General features: G+C 36.5%; 1 protein-coding gene across 1 annotated transcript in view; it reads right to left on the reverse strand.

The window, feature by feature from the left end:
* HNF4G (hepatocyte nuclear factor 4 gamma) overlaps nt 1-15,740 on the reverse strand; it is a 178,231-nt gene extending 162,491 nt beyond the window's left edge. The window contains exon 1 of the mRNA XM_020971053.2: nt 15,415-15,740. The gene's annotated coding sequence lies outside the window, so the exon portion shown is untranslated. The remainder of the gene's footprint in view (nt 1-15,414) is intronic.
* Between the last annotated feature and the right edge of the window lie 3,059 nt (nt 15,741-18,799).

Here is an 18,799-nt window from a genome sequence, read left to right on the forward strand (position 1 = left end):
TTAATAGACTTTCAATTAATTTTTACACTTTTTACCTAAGTACTCCAATGTGTCTCAAGGATCAGAATCCTCTGAAGTATGTATTTTTTTTTTTGCTTTTTTCCCTGGGCAGTTGGGATTAAATGACTTGCCCAGGGTCACACAGCTAGTAAGTATCAATTGTCTGAGGCCAGATTTGAACTCAGGTTTTACTGACTCCAGAGCTGGTGCTGTAGTCACTGTGCCAGCTAGCTGCCACTAAATGGTCAAAGGATATGAATAGGCAGTTCTCAGATGAAGAAATTGAAGCCATCTATAGTCATATGAAAAAATACTCTAAATCACTATTGGTGAGAGAAATGCAAATCAATTAGAGAAATGCACATCACATCTACCATATTGGCCAACATGACAAAACAGAAAAATGATAAATGTTGGAGAAGACATGGGAAAATTGGAACACTAGTGCATTGTTGGTGGAGCTGTAAAATGGTCCAACCATTTTGGAGAACAATTTGGAACTATGCCCAAAGGGCTATAAAAATGTGCATGCTCTTTGACCCAGCAATAGCCCTTCCAGGGCTGTATCCCAAAGAGATCATACAAATGGGAAAAGGACCCACATGTACAACAATATTTATAGCAGCTCTTTTTGTGGTGGCAAAGAATTGGAAATTGAGAGGATGCCCATCAATCGGGGAATGGCTGAACAAGTTGTGGTATGTGAATATAATGGAATACTATTGTGCTATAAGATATGATGAACAGGCTGAGTTCAGAAAAACCTGGAAAGACTTGTATGGTCTGATGCTGAGTGAAATGAGCAGTACCAGGAGAACATGGTACAAGGCAACAGTCACATTATACAATGACTAATATTGATAGACTTAACCCTTCTCAGCAATACAAGGATCTAAGACATCTCCAAAGGCCTCATGATGGAAAATGCTATCCACAATCAAAGAAAGAACTATGGAATTTGAATGCAGATTGAAGCATACTATTTGCTATTTTTTTTCTTCCACTGTGTTTTGTTTCCTCTTTCTGGTGGTTCCTCCTATTGGTTGTAATTCTTACTTACAACATCACTAATATGAAAATATGTTTAATAAGAATGTATATGTATAGCCTATATCAGATTGCATGCCATCTTGGGGAGGGAGGGGAAGAAAAATTTAAAACTCAAAAGCTTATGGAAATGATTGTTGATAATTCAAAATAAATTAATTTAAAAAGGACCAGAATCCTATTTATAACAAGTTTTACATGCAAAATTTCATATATACTAATTCCCTAACACATTGAAAATAGACATCTGATTTTAGTGAAATTCTAAAATGATTCACAAAAGAACAGATGATACCCTAAAATAGATAAAAATGAAATGGTTATAATTTCTAAGTTTATCCAAAAAGGTGGCAAAAATCAAACCTTTATATCATGATAAATTTAAAATGTGGAAATAATTCACATATATTATTTGCAGATATGTTATTTCAAAATGACAATGAGTAATGTGAAACCATTAACCTTCATACTCTTCACAAGCATAGATATTATTGTAATCCTGCTTTGATAAACTGAACTCATCAGAAAATGAGGCATCATGTCATGGATGAAACAGTGCAGGATTCTGAGTCAGAAGACCAGGGTTCAAATCTCAGCTTTGCCATTTCCTATGTGTATTACTTTGGGAAAGCCATTTAACCTGTCTAAAAGTAAGTTTCCTCAGATATAAAGTGAGGGATTAAACTAGATGACTCCTAAAGTTACTTCTGGATCTAAATCTAAACCTATGAAGCTATGATCTTTCTTCCTCTACCTACTTTTCCCTCAAAGTTCCCTGTTTCTCTTAGGAACTCTATCCTCCCAGTCATCGATAGTTGTAACCTCAGTAACACTCTTAATTCTTCCCTTTTCCTCACTCCCTGAATACAAGTCATGATATTAATTTCTCCAGAATTTTTCTCCCATATATCCCCCTTTTCTCCATTCGCATGTCTAACACCTATTTCCAGACCTCCTTACCTCTTACCTGGAAAAGTGGAATAGCATGTTCATCAGATCCAGTTTTTGCACACAGCTGCCAAATCATGATCATCATGATCAACATCACTATCATCATCATAATCAGACTAGGCATAGGTCTGATTATGTCACAGTGCTACTTCAAAACATTTAGAGGCTACCTACTGCCTCCAGAAAATCATGAAAATACTTTGGCCTGGTATGTAAGTCACCCACCGAACCAGCTTACTTGTCTCTTTAGTTTTTTTCAATACTCAACTTCATATATACTCTTTCACCAGCTAAACTGGCCTTCTTGCTCCACCTTCTTAACTCCACGCTTTATGGAAATTCTCCCCTGTACCTGGAGTACATATTTACCTTTCAAAGTACCTAACTTTTTTCAAGGTCTGTTAGCTCAGATCCTAGCTCCTCAATCAAGCCTGTCCTGATCACCCAGGCTATTAGTGGTCTCTCCATATACTCCTAAAGGTCTTTGTCTGTTTTCCTCTTTGCTCCCTTAACCCCTTACTCAGTTATGCATTCCTATATGCATGTTATAATTCATTAAAATTTAAACTTCTCAACAACAGATATTATTTCATTTTTTGTGTTTATGTCATCAGTACCTAAAACACTGCCTTCCACACAAAAAGTATCTAGCACAAATTGTTGAACTGATTTAATTGTATAATTATATGCCAATAAATGAATCACTGATAGAATATTGATAAACTTATTTCTTATCTAAAGCACTGTTGCCACATAGAGTACATGAGATAAATAGCAATATAAAATGGTGGTATTCACATGGACAAATTTTTTTATTTGACTGACCAATATCTAATACCTTACTTTTATGTAAGGAGACTGCATTATTTTGCATTAAATCCTGGTTTTAACATGCAAACATTCAAATATTCTGGATCATCATTTAACTTACCAACACATGAAATTTTTAAATAACAAAAATGGTTGGAAATGGTGAAAAGGAGTAAGTGAGGAAATTTTAAATTTCCAGCACAGAAAAAGGGAGCAGATTCAGGAGATCACTGAATGATGATCTTGTTCTGCCCACAATTTTTTTTCAGGTTACTGAAGTCAGCCTGAGGCAGGGTTGGTGTGCATCAGTGAGACATGAAGAAGAAAAAGTCAGAGTATTGAAGACCAGACCAAAAAAAAAAGCACTTTTAAGTCTTTCTTCTTCTTCTTCTTCTTCCTTGAACACTCCAGAGAGGGCAAAGGACAAAGAAACATGGACTGTATTTGAACAGAGAATTTAAGTGCTTTCTACCTCCCACAATGACACAAGAAAGCAAGAAAGAGCATGGGATGATCATCGTGAATTTTTTTTAAACATCCTGGTAATGGTAATTGGTGATTTTATTTTTTAATAAAAGAGAACTAGCCTCTATTTACCAATTTTAAATTCACTTTAGCATAGATTCTGTCTCAGTGAAGACAGGGTAGAATGAGGATACCTACAAGGTTCTTCAGAGAATCTAGGTAATCCTTTGGATTTGTAGAATCCCAAGTGCATTTTCCCAGATTGGGGACAAACTCTCCGTTATTTCCCAGGCATTCATAAGCACCATGAGTATCACAAGCCAATATCTCTCAGTATTTTTCAGTCCATAAAATATCCATCAATTTGTCAGGACATTTAATTTCCAATCAAAGGGAGGGCAATTCCTCCAACTTCATCATCCATTTTCAAGAACATTATGTGTACCTACAAATACATCCTAACAGTATTTTCTCTTCTCCCCAACATACTTAATTCTATCTAAATCATCTACTCATTTAAAAAGGGTAGTAAGGACATCTAAGACAAATGTTGCTTACAAGGTAGATCTTTGTGTCACAAAAAATGCATTATATTAATGCTGCCAAGTCTATTTGATGAAAATCAGCATGTGTTTATATATAGCTAAGAAACTATTGCATTGTCAACATAATACAATAACCATAGATTCAGATATAAAAATATGACACCACAGAAATTTGGATTTTGAAACATACAGGTAAGAAATATGAGTGGCTGCTAATGTAAAATTTAAAAAAATGTTTAGGAAATATAGAAATCTATTACACACCACCTTCAAATTTAAAAGTACATTTATTGTTCATTACTAAAGAGATGAGTATACCCATGACCACATAAGAATTCAGAAAAAAATATAATAATAATAATAATAGCCCACATGTACAAAGAACTTTAAAGTTTGCAAAGAGTTCTACATACACTATTTCTTCTGATTCATATGATAACCCTGTGAGATAGTTAAGAATGCTTCAGTAATCTCTACAATATTAAAATACAAGAGCATAGATAAAGTACAACAAAGTAGACACTATCATTCAATAGTAAGGAGCATTATACTGCTATGTTTAGAATCAAAAGAAAAATCATTTTTTTAAAGCCCATGACCTGATGACATGTGTGCCAAGATTTACAAACAGGATAAGGAGATGATTCTTTTTTTTTTTTTTTCACCATAGCTATCAATGTAATTCTTCCAGTGTTTGAGTGGTATGTACTTTCAGGTACATGAGAATATATTCAAATGTATCTATATAATAATTTTCACCTAAGTGATCCCAAAAAGATGAATATACATAGAGTCCAAAGATACACAGAGAAGTAGAGAGACTCAAAAAGCTGAAGGGAACTGTATAAACAGATAATCTAATGCATTCTTATAAATAACACAACTAAGGGAAAGATAAATGAAGGTACTTGCTCAAGAGCACAGCTAGATAGCAGAATTAGTATCCAAACTCACTTCAAACTGAGCAAGATTGCCATTATATCCCACTACCTCTCATTCAGTCTATCAGTTGAGATGCAACATCACTAACAGTTGGCGGCAGTAATACAATGTCAAGTATCAAAGTAGTACAGAAGATGGAAATGAAATTTATTGAATAGCCTCAAGATGTGTACATATTAACCTAACAAAAGTGATGGATATCATCAGCAGTCTCTCACAGATCTTCACCCAGAGAAGATCATAACAATTTGAATGCTGATCATTGATATTATTCAAGACAGAATTTATTGCATTCCATTTAAAATATCCATGTGTGATTAAGTCAAGGCTGATTAAGGTCATTTTGCTATAATTCTATTTTATAAAGTTCAAGTTAATGTCAAAGTTATTGTTAGTAAGTGACCATGGTAGTCAAGCATTTGATAAACACAAATATCCAAGCTTTTAGAACCAGAACTCAATATTTGACAAAAATTGCTAAGAAAACTGGAAAGCAGAAACTAGGCATAGATCAGCATCTCACAACATATATGAAGATAAGTCAAAATGGATAAATAATTTAAACAGAAAGAGTGATACCATAAGTAAACTAGATGAATTTGGGAAAAGTGTGTGTGTCAGATGAATGTACAAGTGAAGAGTTTATGACCAAACAAGATATAGAGAAGATCACAGGAAGTAAAATAGATAATTTTTATTATATGAAAGTAAAAACTTTTGCAAAAATGAAACTAATGTAGACACAATTAAAAGGAAAACAGGAAACTGGGGAGAAATTTTACAATATATTTCTCTAATGAAGGCCCCACTTCTCAAATGTACATGGAACTGAGACAAATTTATAAAAACATGAGGCATTCCCCAGTTGATAAATGGTCAAAGGATAATATGAATGAGCAGTTTTTAGAAGAAGAAATCAAAGCTCTCAACAGCCACATGAAAAATATGTTCTAAATCACATTTATTAGAAAAGGGTAAATTAAAACAACTCTATGTACCACTTCACACCTATTAGGGTGGCTCACATGACAGACGAGAAAAATTATAAATGTTGGAGGGGACGTGGAAAAATTGGGACACCAATGCAAATGTTGGTGGAGTTGTGAACTAGTTTAACCACTGTGGAGAACAATTTGGAGCTATGTCCAAAGGATTATAAAACTGTGTATTTTTTGACTCAGTGATACCATTATTTGGTATATATCCCAAAGAGATCAAAGGGAAAAAGTGTTTACTTATACAAAAATATGTATAGCATCTCTTTTAGCGATGGCAAAGGAGAAATTGAGGAATTGTTGAACTTCAGTTGGGGAATGGCTGAACAACTTGTGGTATAGGATTGTGTTTGAATACTATTGAATACTAGTATTCAATAATGAATACCATTAAAAACTATTGCGCCATAAGAAAAGATGAGCAGGATGGTTTCAGAAAAATCAGGGAAGATTTTGAACTCACGCAAAGTGAAATGAATGCAACCAAGAGACCATCATACACAGTGACAGCAATATTGTAAGGATGATTACTTGTGAAAGACTTAGCTACTCTGATCAAGACAATGATCCAAGAGAAATCCAAAGAACCTGTGATGAAAAATGCTATCTACCTCCAGAGGGAAAACAGATAAACTCTAAATAAAGATTGAAGAATATCTTTTTTTTAAAACTTTATTTTTCTTGGTTTTTTTTGTTTGCTTTCTTTTGCAATATAGTTAATTTGATATCAAATTGCTTACCTTCTCAAAAAGGGGGTAGGGGCAAAAGAGAGGGAGAGAATTTGGAATTCAAAACAAATTTTTAGTGATTGTTAAAATTTTTTACATGTGACTGGGAAATATTTAACAAAATAATAAAAATATTTTAAATGAACGAATGAATATGGTAAATAAATGAAGTTATTGCTAGGCAATGCATCTGGACCTATGAGAAACTTGTTATGATAATTATGAATTTTACTAAAAGTCATCAAGGGAGATAATTATGTGAAAACTGTACTGATAACTGTTCTATAAAAGCACTTGCTAAATATTATCAACAATTAAGTAGGTGGTAAGTTGCATCTCAGTGTAAGTCTCTAATCAATGGATAGATAACCATTTTTTAGGTATGTTTTAGAAGGAATTCTTTTTTCAAGCAAGTTGGGATAAAATTACCACATTGGACCCTTTCAGATCTGAAATTCTGTTATAATAAAATGTTACAGATTAGTAAGAAAAATCAGATTTTATATTAACTTCTACGCATCAAATAATTTGAATCTCAAAATTGTTGCAGAAGTTAAAGATTGCCTAGTTTGACCTCTTAGCCATTACATGAATCTCAATTAAAATATCCTCAGTAATGTATCCTCATGGAACATTACCAATGATGAGAAACTCACTATTTCATAAGACATTTCATCTTATTTTGGGAAAATATTTTTTAAAAGATTTCCCATATATTGAACAGAAGGTTATTTCCTTATAATTCCAAGTTCTTCATATTAGTTTTGTGCTCTAGACAGATGCAAAAATACATCAATCACTTTTCTACCTGACAAGACTTGGAATAGTTGAAGACAACTAATGTGTACCTCATAGGTCTTCTCTCCATGCTAAACATTTCCATATTCCTCATTCAATTTTCACATGGCAACATTTTAAGTTCTTTCCTCACTCTGATTGCCCCCCACCCCCAGGTTAGTTTGTCACTATCCCCAGTAAAATGTTACATGCAAAATATTCCATATATGGTCTGACTAGGGCAAAGTTATGATCAAACTACGTATAATTCCTCCTGTCTATGAAACTTCGTTTCTGTTAATGTGGGCTTAAAAAAAAAGAAAGAAAAATCACACTTTTTAAAAGTTGCTTCATTACACTATTTATTCAAAGTGGACTGAGAGTGTGGCCTGCCCTTCCTTTCCCACCCCAACCCCACCATGAATTCTCTGGCTATACTTCTCCCATTATGTATTAATGCAATTAATAACTTAATTATCGATCTTACTATTTATCCCTATTAAATTTTATCACATTAAATTCAGCCCCTTCATTCCAGCCTACTGATATCTTAACCAATTCTGATTCTTTTAAGTTATTAAATATCCATCCTAGATTTGTATAACCTATATATTTTAACAGTATGCCATCTATGTCCTTATCCACATCACTGGTAACAGTGTTGAACAGGTCAGTCCAAAAGACAAAGCTCTGCAGCATAACACTAAAGAACTACTATCTGTACTTCTAGGTTGACATCACTCCATTAATCACCACTGTGAATCCAGTCATTCAACCAGTTATGGATCTCCTTAACTTTATCATATAGCAACATTTCTCTATCCCTCCCCCAAACACATTGTGAATGACTGCTGTCAACCCTGTTGCTGAAATCCAGTTATGTTACACTTGTAAAAGTTCTCTGATCTGTCAGCCTTGTAGACAAATGAAAAACCAAATTAGGTTAGAATGTCACAACTAGTTCCGAGTGACTCACAAACCAACAACAACAACAACAACGGAATAGTTTATTCTAAAGTTTTGTTAGGGAAGGAAATAGTAGTACTTGTAAAATATCTCTTCCTCTTTGAAAAAAAAATCAGTAAAAACATTTGCCCTTTTCTTGTCCAATGACACATCCCCTCCCTCGTTCCACCCTTCCTTACTCATCACTTAAAATAGTTCAACAACTATATCTGAAAATTACTTCTGCAGGCTGGGATGTAATTTATTGTATTGGGTGACATAAGCTCATTTGATATAGTAAATTCTTCCCTTGCTCTCTTTAGACATCTTGGACTCCAATTATTTTTCAATCATTATCACTCTGGGCCTTTTAGTGTGAATATTCTTCTCTATAACCAAGAAGCATATGCAAAGTAGGACTTTTGTAGTTTCATGTTGTTGTTGTTGTTGTTTAAGCTATTATTCATTAGCTTTGAACCATCTGCCCCAAGAAGTAGGTGTATCCATTGCTTGCTCACAATGAGGAAGTCATGCTTAGACAGTAGTTTGTCTGGCTCAGTGTACTAGCAAGGTGATATGGCACCAAACAACCTAATGTGACAGAGGCATTCCCAAGAATAAGAAGGTGATAATTCTTACTGTCCTTTGTGTTAGTTACACCATATCTGGAGTGTTGTGTTTATTTCTAGGCACTACAATTTAGGAAAACCCTTGATAAATTGGAGTGTCCAAAAGAGGCAATTCAAGATGAGGGCCAAGAGTTCATGTCCTAGGAGAATCAATTTTAATAAATAGAAATGTTTACTCTAGAGAAAAGAAAATTCAAGAGGAGTATGATAACTAAATTTAGTTATTTAAAGGACTAGCACGTGGAAGAGTGATTAGGTTTGTTCTTTTTTATCTTACAAGGAAACCACTAAAAAGCAAAGTTAAGCTTGATTTCAGGGAAAACTTCCTATTAGATCAGTCAAAAAGTATAATAGGCTGAATATATATGGGCATATTGTGTACTTCCTTATAGGAAGTCTTCACACAGAATCTGAATGGCCACTTGTTGAATGTGTTTCTATTGTGATCTTTTTGGAGAGAGATGGATTGTAGTAGTTGGTTATTGAAAGCCCTTCCAACTTTAGGAATCAGTGATTCTGTGAATTCTTCTACATTGGTGGTTCTCAAAGTGTGGTCCAGGGACCCTTTCACAGGATCTAGTAGGTCTAAACTATTTTCATCATAATACTAAGATATTTTGATTTCTAATGTTGTAAATAGTTATTGATAAAACTCATATAAACAAAAGTCCTTCGGCAAGTTTTTAATATATTTTAGACTACATAGGGATCCTGAGAGCAAAAAGTTTGAGAAACCATTCTACATAATATTATTTGTTGAATTGAATTAATAGCACATTTTCCAAAACTGTTCAAAAATGAACATCGTATTTAAGTACAAAAAAACAACAGCAACAAAACATAGAAAATTGAATCAAGAAAGAAATCTAAGCCTTAGAAAAATAGGTTCTAAAAATTTTCAGATCAGCCAGGCACAGTGACAACATCTGGCATATAATAAGCATATAATAAATATTTGTTGACTTACTGTTTACTGACTGTTAGGAAAACTGAAGCTGGTAAATTGCTTGAGTTTGGGAGTTCTGGGATACAGCAGAACTAAAGTCAATCATATGTCTGTGCTAAGTCCATCATTAATGTGGTGAGGTCCCAACCTTCCTATGAAGGAATGAACTGGTCCAGGTTGGAAAAATTTTTCAGGTCAAAGATTCCATTGTGATCAGTGTGGAATAGGACTCATGAGTGGCCAGGGTTTTTCCACCGTAGGAGACCCATTCTCAAAAAAAAAAATCTAGATCAAAATGACAGTGGTCACATGCTCCATTTTATATAAAGCTATGATCCTTGAATCTCCTGCAGGTATAATATCCAACTTCTTTAACAGTTTAACCACATAACCACATTGAAGCCACTTTTTTTTTGGAGGATTGTGTGTATAGAGCACTAGAATTGGAGTTAGGAAGATTTGAGTTCAAATGTGACCTAGAAACTTAGCTCTCTGACCCTGGGCAAGTTACGTAACCACTGTATGCCTCAGTTTCTTCATCTGTAAAATGGGGACAATAATTTATTTCCCAGGGTTGTTGTAAGGATAAAATGAAGTAATATTTGTCAAGCCCTTTGCAAAACTTAAAGTGCTACATAAATGTTAGCTATTATTAAATTAATAAATAGGTCACTTAATTAATTAGCTCCTATAAAGAGATTGAATGGAAAAAAAAATTCTAAAAGGGCTCACTGTTGTACCCCAGGTAACAGAAGCACAGAAACTCAGAGGATGAAGGCACTTAAAAATCCCTAGAATCCACTTTGAAACATCTTACCAAAGTGAGAATCCAGTACTAACTCAAACATCTGAAGATTGATCGCTCTGTTGCTACTGGGCTCCAGCATTCCACAGTTGTATCATCTTATTTGAAGCTGTTTTTTTTTTTCAGATGGCAGTGGAATGACTCATTTTAAGCAAAGATGTGAAAAAGTTCCGGGATGAAGACACAGAAGCATAGAAGCGTAGACTAGCAACAGAAGCAGCAAATGGCATCTACAACTACAAATTAATGAGTGATCATCAGATATTACAAATGCAAAGGACTTCTTATAAGGCACTGACATCTTCAGTCAGGCATCCAAATAGATCCTACCAATATAGCAGTCTATTACTCAAAAATAAAATATTATATTTATGGAAGAACATATTAAAATATGTATAATAAACCTTTATTTCATGACTATTTTTATTTTCTTCCTATATGGCATATATTTTATGCCACAGTTAGTTACAAGAACCATATAAATTAAGATATCCACTGATAGGAAAGGGGGAAGGGAATCAGCATTTATTTAGTACCTGCTATGTTTCTGACATTGTGCTAAGCACATTTATAAATATTACCTCATTTTTTTCCTCAAAACAAAGATGAGAGGTAGATGCTGTTATCATTTCATTTTACAGCTGAGGCTGAGCAGTGTTAGAGGTCACATTTGAACTCAGGACTTCCTTACTCCAGGGCATGTACTCTATTCCCTGCCAAGTTGCCTCTAAAACTACGAATGCAATATACCATAGAAAGATGTATTTAAATCGAGTGCAAGGAAACATTTCCTATATTGTTCTCCATTTCCTCTGACTTCCATTTCTAAATGGGAGCTATATTCTGGTACCCAGACTGCATCAACCAATTTCTTTTTTTTTAATTAATGTATTTTGAATTATCAACAATCACTTCCATAAGCTTTTGAGTTTTAAATTTTTCTCCCCTTCTCTCCCCACCTCCCCCCCCCAAGATGGCACACAATCTAATATAGGCTATACACACACATTCCTATTAAACATATTTTCACAAAAGTAAGAATTAGAACCAATAGGAGGAACTACCAGAAAGAGGAAACAAAACGCAACTGAAGAAAAAAAAATAGCAAATAGCATGCTTTGATCTGCACTCAAACACCATACTTCTTTCTTCTTTGTGGATAGCATTTTCCATCACAAGGTCTTTGGAAATGTCTTAGATCCTTGCATTGCTGAGAAGGGTCATATTAGTCATCGCACAATGTGGCTGTTACTGTGTACAATTTTCTCTTCGTTCTGCTCACTTTGCTCAGCATCAGACCATACAAGTCTTTCCAGGTTTTTCTGAAGTCAGCCTGTTCATTTCTTTTTTTTTTTGTAGGCAATTGGGGTTAAGTGACTTGCCCAGGGTCACATAGCTCTGTTCATCATTTCTTACAGCACAATAGTATTCCATTACATTCATATATCACAATTTGTTCAGCCATTCTCCAATTGATGGGCATCATCTCAATTTCCAATTCTTTGTCACCACAAAAAGAGCTGCTATAAATATTTTTGTACATGTGGGTCCTTTTCCCACTTGTATGATCTCTTTGGGATATAGCCCTAGAAGTGCTATTGCTTGGGTCAAAGGGTATGCACATTTTCATAGCCCTTTGGGCATAACTCCAAATTGCTCTCCAAAATGGTTGGATCATTTCACAACTCCACCAACAGTGCATTAATGTTCCAATTTTCCCACATCTTCTCCAACATTTATCATTTTCCTATTTTGTCATGTTGGCCAATCTGATAGGTGTGATATGGTACCTCAGAGTTGTTTTGATTTGCATTTCTCTAATCATTAGTGTATCACCCAATTTCAAAAGGTCTGCTTGGAAGAGGGAAGTTGATTCTAATTTAGGTAAGAAGAAAGAGGCAAATATAACCACTGCTGGGATCTGCTGGCTATCTCTGACTTATTAAGTGGATTAAAGCAAAAGGCAATGAGTGTCAGGGAAAAACAAATTTGCCCCAGCAGTACTCTGACTCTACTAGTTTCCAATGTAAGGAAGCAGTTCAGTCCAGCAATAATCATCCCACTGGAGGAACAAAAAGGAGCAATTGGTCCCCCATAGTCAAATATGTCAGAATATGAGGCTACTGAGGATACCTGAAACCTGTTTGTCCTTGATAATAAAATCATAGATTTATAGATAAGAGGGAACTTGGAAGTCATTGAGTCCATCCCTTTCATTTTGCAGATAAGGAAATTATAGCCCCCACAATGACTGTGACTTGCTCCATGTTCCAGAGATACTAAATGGTGTAGAATAATTGTCTCAAAAATATTTTTTGGTGAATTTAACTATGAATGTGAGCAGCAGAACACTAGGCTATCCAGTAATACGGATTTCTCAGGTTCCTAGATTGGAGCTCCACTGAGGAGAGGCATGATAATCCTCAGAGCCTTTTGTATTACTAGCACTTCTGACACAAAGGTTACATATAAATTAAGAGGTTGGGGTCTTAATGATAAATAAACAAATAAATTCCTAGAGACCAGGCAAAGGCTAATAAGAAGGCTCTGCAGCCCATATCAGGCACTTTAGTGAACCGGTATATGTGCCACTAATAACAATAAGGAACTAGTATGTCTACAGGTAATTAAATTCATCAGGTAAGGTCAAGGTCAGGCACCACAAAACACACTCTATAAATTCCTAAATTTCCAGGCCACTAAGTAGTTTCCCAGGATGACAGACCAATGCTATTCCCTTTCCTACTTCTAAAAGTATACGTGTGTGTTTGTGTGTGTGTGTGCGTGCACCAGGTAAATGCTTTGTGTAAATAATCCAGCCTTTGATTGGAAAAGATGAAAGATAAACAATTATGTTAATTATGGATGATGACTGATTATATAAGTTGAAATCTTGCCTCTGGTTCTTACCATTTGTATGGTTATAGGCAATTCACTTAAAGTGTGTACTCCAGATTGCTCAACTGTTAAGTGCAGATATGTGCAGAATGTATTACCTGACAACTTGTTTTGATGCTTAAATGAGATAATGTATGTAAACTTGTAAATAAAGGCCAGCTATAATTATTACTATAATCTTTATCTCATCTTTTATTATCATTATTATTACCACCACCAATGAAAATGAAAACAAACTTGCAGTCGTCTGTATTTGATGGAAAAGGTGGAGAAAACATGGAATAATATACATATAGAACTTATAAATACATAGGAAGAAGTAACACAATATTTAGTAAAAGTATACGAAATTATGTAAGAGGGAGATAATAGAGATTGTAACTTAGAAAAGAAAGCTAACAAAAGAACAGAGGGTAGCAACTACACAATTTGTAAGATATCTTATTAACATTTAAAGTTTCTGTGATTCTGTAACTTCTAGTCTTGGTTCATAAAATCAGTCTTGAAAGTGAATTTTACTTTTTAAAGAAGAGTGGACATGAACTTTCCTGCCAATGGACAATGAGTTCATTGGAGGTATGTCTTAAAAGGTCAATGTATCAAAACACACATACCCCTCATGGAATCCTACCATTTGGTCACATGTTGGCTGACACTTAGGTAAACAAAGTAGTGTGATCACATGTACTCAAGTTTAAATTTTTAAAAGGTTTCTAAGGGAAACTAAAATATCATAAACGTATTGCATATCTATTGATATACATATACATGGGAAAAGTCACATATAGCCATGACATGGTCTAGTGGAAAGAAAATCAGGCCATTCACAAGGGAGTCAGATTTCAGCCTCTCAATTAGTCATATGACTTCACACAAACAAATGGATTTCTCTGTACCTCAATTTCCTTATATGTAAAAGGGCAGGATTATATTAGATGTTCCTCAGCAGCTAGGCCCTACAGTGGCACTTGTCTCAGAAAGATCTGGAATTAAGCCTCAGACACTTGCCAGTTATATAACCTTGGGGAGTCACTTAACCTGCCTTGGTTTCTTCAACTGTAAAATGGGTATAATAACAGCACCTGCCTCACTGTATTTATGTGAGGATCAAATGAGGTATTTGTAAAGTGCTAAGTAATAAATGCTTGTTCCCTCCCTTGATATAACCTCTTTTGTCTCTACAAGATCTAACATTCTATAATTTTAGTAAACTTCTGTATTCATATGCATATGCATGAATGTGTATATTGTGTGGATATATAAATATATACATAATGTGTGTACAATATATGATTCAATATTAATAAATGCTACTCTTAGTCAAAGCTCTTCCAAGAGCATCAGCAGGAGCTACTTGTGAAATGATGAAGCGCTTAGAGAATAAAGGCCTACCTGGTTAGTGTCTTAGAGCCCCAAAGCTCTCAAATCTGCACCACCACAACGAACACCCCCCAGACCCAGACACACACGTGCCCCTGCTCCTCCCCTAGGCCAAAGAACTCCCCCGGCTACCAGAATGGCACGTGACTCACCTGCAGCTACCATTGTACTTGCCTCCACCCATACAACCCAACTTTTCTTTGCTCTGTTTTGCTCTGGTTACTGGATAGCACATCTCTCCTCCCCTCCCTTTCCCAAATCTGCTACCTCTTCAAGGGCTGCCAGGGGAAGGAGCGAGGATAGGATCTAGTTACTGCCCTCACATTTGCTGACCGACCTGAAGAAGGGGGTGTAAATATTCGGCCCACTTTTGCTAGCTTTCCCTTTCTCAGGTCCTGGGGAGGCGGGCTGTGGAAGCGCCAGGGCACGTGGGCCCAGCCCCCAGACCAGCGGGAGGCTGCTACCCGGCTCCTCAGTCTTCTTCTGCTGCTGCTGCTGCTGCAGTTGCTGCTACTGCAGCTGCAGTCGGATGTCCGGAGGAAACTACTCACCTGGACAGAGGAGTCGCTCGCTTCCTGGGGCTCTGGCGTTGAAATCAGCTGGGCAGCAGCAGCGGCATCTCCCAGGAGTAGATTCCCCCACCCACCCCCGCGCCTACAGAGTCCGGCACGGCGCTTTTCTGGGAGGAGGCAGTTTGTAGAAACCTGGGGTGGAGGAGTAGGGGTGCAGTGAAGTGAAGACCTGAGAGGGAAGGTTGTTTCGTTCTTTCTCTTTTCTTTTTTCTTTTTCTATTTTTTTTTAAGTCGCTAGCAAAGACTTTACCATATGTTCTAGCGAGTATTAGCTTTGTTCAATGGCGACAGGGCAGCAGCCCGAGTCCTACGGACCGATCGATTTACTAAACAAACTGAAACGTGGGTGGGGATGTTAAACAGTAACTAGCAGCCTCAATGAAAACTGAAAGCTGCTTCAGTGGCCACCGTCGGCTGACTTCCCTGTTCCCAAGGCCCTTGGACAGGTAGCGGGCGGGCGGGCCAGTTCCATCCCCTGCTTTCTTTGAAGGCTACTGCTCCCTTAGACCCCAGGTGCTGCTACTTTCCCTTTGTCAAGTGCACGAAATGAGCTTGTCCTAGGACTGGCCCTCTCTGCTGCACCTGCCACTAGACATCGTCGGTCAGTCCAGAATTCCCAACACAGCCGCAATACGGGTGTCTGCCTAGGCATTCTGGAGCAGCATTTCTCCAACACCACTCCAGCCTCTCCCACCTCAATAAAGTACTCTCACGCCCTTAGGTCAACCATAGCAGGCACGCCTCCAGGTTCAGCCCATAAGTAGTGGCCCTAGGTGCATAATGCCCTAGCCACTGCCCAGCCCACTTGAGTCATCGCTAGTTGAGTGATGCATTCGAAATTTTCACGGACCTAGGGAGAGGTAGGGAGTGTCTCACGCCCTATTTCCTAAGGCTGGTAGTGGCGGGGAGTGGGGGACGCCTGAACCCGAAGTCACCTATTTAATTCCAAGTCAATAAAGTCCACTACTATGGAACTGGAATTGTCAATAAAGGGAATCAAGCGGGCCCCTGGAGACTAAACTATGATCTGATCCCCTCTTGAAGCTGGAGCAAGATGCTCCAAGTCCACCTTGGGCCCGCAGAATTGCAATTCAGCAAACGTGCAAGCAACCTCTTTTCTCTGATAGAGGTAGGTGGAGATTTTCCTGGGCCCACTCAGTCTCCTGTGTCTTAGGTTATTATGCAATCTCTCTTGCCTATTTGGCTAATCACATGCCTATTTGGCTAATCACATGCCTGTTTTCTCTCCCCACCATCTATGATTACTCCAAGACATTCTACACTCAAGGAACCAAAGAAGTCCAGAAGGGTTGCTCGTCACCAACAAGAGATACTGGTAGATTTTATCATACGGTATAAAATGCCAAGATCATTGGGAAAACGTCACAATTTAATTGAGTGTTTGCAAGAATTAGTGACTTTAGGTCAAACGCGTAATTATCTTCATGAGATAAATAGTTACATAATCCTCTAGTTTTGGTTCCCCACCCCCTTCAACTTCGGAGTTGGATGTTATTTTAAGTCGACTAGAACAATTCCAAGTGGATCAAAGGATCAGGGGATTTTTTTTCCCCTTTTCTTTTTAGATCAGGTTTACTAAACTTTCTCAGTTTCCTCTACGGAATCTCTTGCTAAAAGACTCTCTTAAAAAAAAGTTCCTGGCTGTTTTTGAAATCAGAACAAAGGGGAGAGATCGTATTAAGAATATCTGAATTCCCTAAACAAAACATATTCTTTGGTTCTTCAGAACTAACACCTACTGTGTATGAACCGTGATGCAATAGGGGCTGCTTTTCCATTGCGAACCACCTAATAGTCGGCGGGAAGTTACAGAGTCTAAATGTAAACTAGCAAATTATATTTAATTATGGAGATCTTTAACTTTTATTTTTCACGAAAATGATGTTAAAATATCTCTTATAGACATTTTAGGTTTGTTTATGTTGTTGTTTGATTTACTATTTCTTGTCTATTTGATAATAAAAATTACTGATTGGGTGAATACCAAAACGCAAAGGATATAGTTTCAAAACTATACACCTAAACCCCCTTCTCCCAATTTCATTCTGATATACTTCAGTGTTATAAGAAGTCTGGTTTATCCAGTAAAGATTTTTTTTTAATGTAAGGTAGTCGGATTGTTTCTATATTCGCAATGATTTTGGAATACTAATTTTAGAACGTAGATTGTTAGGTCTTTTTATCTCCTCGAGATATGGATCCATGTCACGTCACATTCAATCTGATGTCATAGTTATTTATGTGTATGCGTGCGTGTGTGTATGGTATCTAACCCCCTATTAGATTATAAACTTCTTGAGGGAGGGAGCCGTTCCCGTTTTGCACTTAAAACATAGCGGGAACTTAATTTTTAAAAGGTGTTTAACTTATTTGAATTACGGTTTTGTCCCCCTCAGCTTCTAGCACAGTATTCTTCACATTAACCCCTTAAAAAAGCAGTTTGTTGTTGTTGAATGAATGTATTACTCCTCCACCAAAAAAAAAAAGTTTGGTTAAAATAACTTGGATAAAACAAGTACAAACTTCACCCAATAAATTCATCACAAGATTTATGATTTTCAGAAAGAACTTAAAATTTAAGATGGAATATGCAGAGAGGTATTAAGTAATACTTAAAGGGTTTAAGTTTCTTTTAAAAAGCTAGTTAAGAAAAAGCAACTAGAAGAGGTTAGGTACCGGAGCCAATCCACTATTCGGGTAAAGAAAAAAAGAGGAGGGGGAAAATACGGGGATCAGAGAATGACACTATGGAAACTGTGGCAATTGGAGGAGCCGTAGACTGACAGGAGAAGCAGCTGTTGTTTGCTGGATTTGGCAATTTCCAGTAAATAAACTAAGACCAATTCACCCGCTGCCGATCATCACTTATTTCCAGCCTTACAATAATTTATTATCACTCTCGATGGGCATGGGTGTAAACTGCTGTAGATGAAAAATCTTGCTCCCTAGAGAGAGCTGCACCTTGATTCATTTTATTTAGGGAGAGGAAAAGGGAATGATTATTCATGGGGGAGATTTCCTTGAGAAAAAAATAGTTTATGGTTAGTACTGGGAGTTACAGGGGGTAACAAAACCAAAGCGTAGCTATCTTCTCTGCTGTTTTTGAGTCAAAATTAATGAAATCAAAATTTTCTGTTATTAAAAAAACACTCTTGCAACTATACTTTGCATTTCAGCTAAATGCCCCTGTAGCTTATTAAATTCTTTCCCACTTCAGTTAGCTTTTCTAAGGAAGTGGTCCAACGGTCATCTAATTGTTTTGATGAGTGCTCTTAGTTCTTCCAAGAACAGTTCAGATAGTAATTAAAATAAGATGAGGGAAAAGGGGAGAAGATGAGTGCCT

This window comes from Phascolarctos cinereus, unplaced genomic scaffold (assembly GCF_003287225.1).
Source record: "Phascolarctos cinereus isolate Bilbo 61053 unplaced genomic scaffold, phaCin_HiC Scaffold_4;HRSCAF=312, whole genome shotgun sequence".
Taxonomy (NCBI): domain Eukaryota; kingdom Metazoa; phylum Chordata; class Mammalia; order Diprotodontia; family Phascolarctidae; genus Phascolarctos; species Phascolarctos cinereus.